The 4952-nt window shown below is 43.4% G+C and overlaps 1 pseudogene; it reads right to left on the bottom strand.

The window, feature by feature from the left end:
- Positions 1-1332: 1332 nt before the first annotated feature.
- Positions 1333-1790, bottom strand: LOC122890197 (annotated as a pseudogene).
- Between the last annotated feature and the right edge of the window lie 3162 nt (positions 1791-4952).

Here is a 4952-nt window from a genome sequence, read left to right as displayed (position 1 = left end):
GATAGAGGCCAGTGAACCGTCTTACAATGAACAGGACAGTTCCCAAAACAAAGAGTCTTCTCTCTGGTCCAAAAGGTCAGTAGTGCCACTGGTGAGAAACCCTAGTGGAACCCCACATGGAAAGTAGGTAATCAGCACACGTTCTGTAAAGGCACATACGAAATGCACCATCCTAAAAGTGAAACCAGATAATAAGGCTGGAATTCCATGAGGACAGATTCCAAACTGAAGTAGAAGCATCTGGCATCACAGAGGCCCCTCATCTGTCATCCCTTATCTGGGATTCAACCACCTCTGCAGACAGACTATAAACCATCACTCTATGTGGCATCGCGTGCCACATAGCATATCTTGCATATCCCTATCCAGTTAAATATTTTAACTGGAATACAGTGCTCTTGTTTCTTCAGGGTGGTTTATTTCTGCATGATTCGAGAGCTGGATATAAGTGTGGCCCAATGGCTCACGTTCAAGGGGCTCACTGGGTGATGTAAGCTAACCCAGGTCAAGGAGATGCAAGAGACATCAGGAAAATCAAGGGAATTTCAGTTCCTGGGAAGGTAACCAAGTGCATTAATCAAAGCTCTGTCAAGTTCATGGCACAGAAAACCACCCAAGTTTGTTTAAAAGCGGAGGAGGGCATATTGGTTCACATGACTGAGCTGATTTCTGGGTTAGTTCCTAGGATTCGACGAGGAGCTTTCATGAACCAGTCCCTGTTCTCAGGAATGGGCAACACCAGAACTTTCTTTCTTCCTCACTCTATTTCTCATCTTTCATTTCCTTTTGCAGAGATGATTTCTCCCCCAGGGGCCTGGTAGGGAAGATGGCTACAGGCAGCTGAAATGTCACAGCCTCCCCACTGGGAAATTCCTTTTCCCATTATCCACGTATCAGACTCCGAAAAAAAATCTCTGGCTCTGCTTGGTCATTGCCTACTCCTGGATCACCCATTGTGTCTAGGGAAACAGGATTCTGATTGGTCAGTTGTGTGTCATAGGCCCAATCCTGAGATCAGGAGTGAGGTGACATTTTCAAACAGGAGAGTGGGAAATTAGGATCCCTTTCCTGGATCCACGTTACTATGCTTTTTCTAGGGCTCATATTTCTTGAATGCAACAGCCGGCCCCCAGCTGCTAGCAGGAGATGGTCTTGTGACAGCTTTCCTCCCTGCCTGAGCAGGGCTACCCTGGAGACCCCAGGCTGAGCTGTCCGGCTAAGGAGCTGACCCTCTTCATGTGGGACATCTGTCCTGCACTAATAGGCCCTTTGTAGTAGAGACTCACAGAAGCAGAATCCCATGGTGGGAGCTCACTGATACATGGTGAGCGGTTAGTGGTACTTCTGGTTCGTTCGGTTTGGTTCCCAAGTTTTATTCAAGAACTCCTGCAAAACCATTCCAGGTTCACGAGTTTTGATCCGGTCTTCCTCCTCCTCTTCACCCTTGCTAATCCAGCAGTCATGCAACTGGTGACGCTCTTTCCTGTTACCAGCTGTGTGCAACCAAGCGTGCAGGCTGTTCTCCAAATCTTTCTTGGTGAAAAACTTCAAGTACTATTGGGAAGAAGTCACGTCAGAAGTTATGGTCATCTTGCTTTTGCTCCTTTCAACATACACAACCCCTCCACCAAGACCTCCAGCTTTTCCATTCACTTTGATTCTTAACCCTCAAAAATCTTCAAAATTGGCAGCATCCGCGATTTCACCTTCTACAGGGTGAATGCAGTCAAGGGTGAACTTTAGAACGTGCTTCTTTTCTTGGCCTCCACAGGTTTATTCACGGGTGCCATTGTGACAGTGAAGGCAGAAAGATTAATGACCCTCAGAGGATGTGGGAAGGTCGTGGAGAAACACGCTCTCTCCGAAGGCCCCTGGTGGCTAATGGGCCCCCATAGTCATTGGGCGATGGGAGAGAAGAAGCCATCTGCAGAGTCCAGTAGAACAGTAGACTGAGTTCCAACCCACTTCTACCACTTGCTGGCTGTGTAACCTGCTAGACTGCTCCAAGCCCCACCTTCCTCTCCTAGAAAATGGGCCAGCAACCCTACCTCTCAAGGATTCTATGAGATCACCTACGTGTAGCACTTGCATCCACTAAATGCTCTAAAATGCTTCTTTCCAGGGTGCCTGGGTAGCATGTCCACCTGCCATGTCTCTTGCACCTCTTGCAACTTAACCAGTTGGTTAAGTGTCTGGTTTCAGCTCAGGTCATGATCCCAGAGTCCTGGAATCGAGCCCCGAATCAGGCTCCCTGGTTAGCAGGAAGCCTGCTCCTCCCTCTCCCCTTCCCCCTGCTTGTGTTCCCTCTCTCTCTGTGTCTCTGTCAAATAAATAAATAAAATCATTTAAATAAATAAATAAGGAAATAAATAGATTTCTTTAAAAAATATAAAATGCTTCTTTCCTCACTTCTCTGTAGATTTTGGCTTGCTTTTAACAAAACCTAAAGGTGCTAGATTTCTTTCAATTTGGGAATATATAGCTCCACCTGTAGGAACCATTTGGAACGTTGAGAATAGCCCCCAAGTAATACATTTGAAAATATCTAAATAAATCACACTTTAAAATATAAGACGCACATGATAATTTGGTAAGTATACTAACGAGTCATAACTCAATCTTCATGTTCCCGGACAGAATGACTTTAGATCTGAAAGGACACTAAAAATAAATATTGGAAAAAATTCCCTTCACTTCACCCCACCCTTCCAAAGTCCAAATTCCCTTTTTGCTCTGAAGTTTCAAAATATCCCTACATTTCTCTTCTCCAGTGGGTGAACTACCACTAGTGTGCAAATGACTTACCCAATACTAACTCATAGGTCTGTCTGTACACCCTCCAAGTTCCTAAGAATAAAGAACACAGAGCCTTTTTAGAACAGTACTATTTGAATAAATATTCTGGGGAAAGTACTTTGAGAACTGACTGTATTTCTAAAGATTTCTTAGTAATGATAATTTATCCCAGCCTGAGCAAGAATGGAGATTTGTACTTCAAAATCAATGGATAATGTATCCTAGCAACCTGGAGTTTAAAACTTTTTATTAGTCTTCCCTTGCAGTTGGCATAACCAAAGGGAGAAACCCAAACATCATTAAATGGAGAGTTTATGCATCAGGCGTGGGGTATAAGAGATCTTCATTTTCTGTTGCAGCTGAGAGAATCTTTGGAGCTCCAGTTGGTTGGCATACACGAGATGAAATATACACTTCAATTATACTTGACAAGTTTAATTTACCCAAGGAAGATCTTAAATCTTGTTGATTTTTTTTTCTGTTTCAATTAGCTTACTTCCAAAGCAAGTATGCTATACTTACGTGACTACGTTGAATGTATGAAATTTATTTCTCTTTTTATCTATCAGCCTACTTCAAAAGAAGAAAATGTACAAAGAATGCATGCAATTAGCTCAATCATTTATTTCACTGGGTAAGAATCCATAAGGGAAATTAATATATGGGGATCATCCGGGATTCTTTATTGCCTTACTTCTACTGGGGTTGGTTTCTCTTCCTAAGGAAAGATAGCCTTTCTTCCCAAACTAAAAACTGTGACGAAGGTGAAATGAGATCACACAGAGTCAATGTTGGCATAAAGCAAGTTTTCTGGTACTCTTGATCTTGGGGTTGTGAGTTTAAGCCCCACGTTGGAGGCAGAGATTATTTTAAATAAAAAAAAGAAGAAGAAGAAGAAGAAAAGAACTGCTGATCATGAGCAATTTCAGGGTTCATTGTTTTTTGTTTTTTTGGTTTTATTTTTGCCTCCCAAGTATTGAATAAATTCTGTAACAACTATAAAGAGAAATTTGGAGTTGGTAAGGAGCCAAGAGAATATTTATTCCAAGTTCATCTTTTGCAGCTGAAGCTGAAGGCCAGAGAGGCTAAGTGACTTACGAAGGACACCCCAGTCAGTTGCTGTGGGTGGTGTGGTTGTCCCTGGACCCTGTCCCACACCAGGGCTGGCTTCAAGCATTAAATCCTCCTTGGTTTTATGTGGTAGAATCATTTACTCTGGGATCAGACCTTCCTCTTTTTGCTGCTCATACGCAGATGACTCTATCCTAAATATGTCACCCTGATCCTGTATTTTGTACAAAAATAGCTTCCCAGTTTTAATGGCTGGCTATTTCTCACTTTTATTACCTGATATAATTACCCCTTGCCCAGTCTTCTGTGTGGCTCGTGTGATTCATGGCTGTTATTAGCCGCCCGAATGCACTTTGGAAGGAGTCTTCCAAGCAAGGTCATTGATCAGGTACTGTGCAATCTCATTTGATTATTTTAATGTCTCGGGAGCACGAGAGATTTAGGTAGCTAGCTTTTGAAAGGGTTGCTTCTTTTTATAGCTCTGAGGCGAGTTGGCTTTTGGGAGTGGAAAGTTGTCCCATTTTTCAAATACAGGAAGAGAATTTTTAAACACCCACCCACCTATTTAGGAATGATCCTAGGCGAGCTCTGGATGAAAAACCATCATGTAGGATTTAGGATGATGTTTTTTAAGTTTAATCCCCAAACTGAATGAGTATCTCGAGGTGAGGTATGAGCAGTGTGGCTCTCTTTTTCAGTTATCTGAACTGATCTGTCCTACTTGCAACTCAAATTATTATTACCGGGGAATCATTCCCTTGCAGGCAGCCCCGAGTGATTTCTGAGCCTCCGTGGGCTGCACTTCAACTGTCCTCACCGGCTCCTCTTGCCGTGACCTTGTGTGTGGCTGACCCTCACGGGGTCTTTTCTGTTGGCCAAGGTGGTCTTCTCCTGAGAACGGGTGGTATTTTCAGTGAGTCGGTAAGGCAGGCACTGCTCACATTCCCATATCTTCACTCCCTCAGCCTCTGTTTTAAGGGTAGTTTCCTGAAGATTTGATGATAATGAAAGGGATGTACAACAGGACAGAGAAAGACCAGAAGGACTCAGTTTCTCTAATAATACTCCAGCTCCCTGCCTGATCC

This window comes from Neovison vison, chromosome 11 (assembly GCF_020171115.1).
Source record: "Neovison vison isolate M4711 chromosome 11, ASM_NN_V1, whole genome shotgun sequence".
NCBI classification, from domain to species: domain Eukaryota; kingdom Metazoa; phylum Chordata; class Mammalia; order Carnivora; family Mustelidae; genus Neogale; species Neogale vison.
The sequence above is the reverse complement of the archived record's forward strand: the minus strand, read 5'-3'. Positions and strand labels throughout refer to the sequence as shown.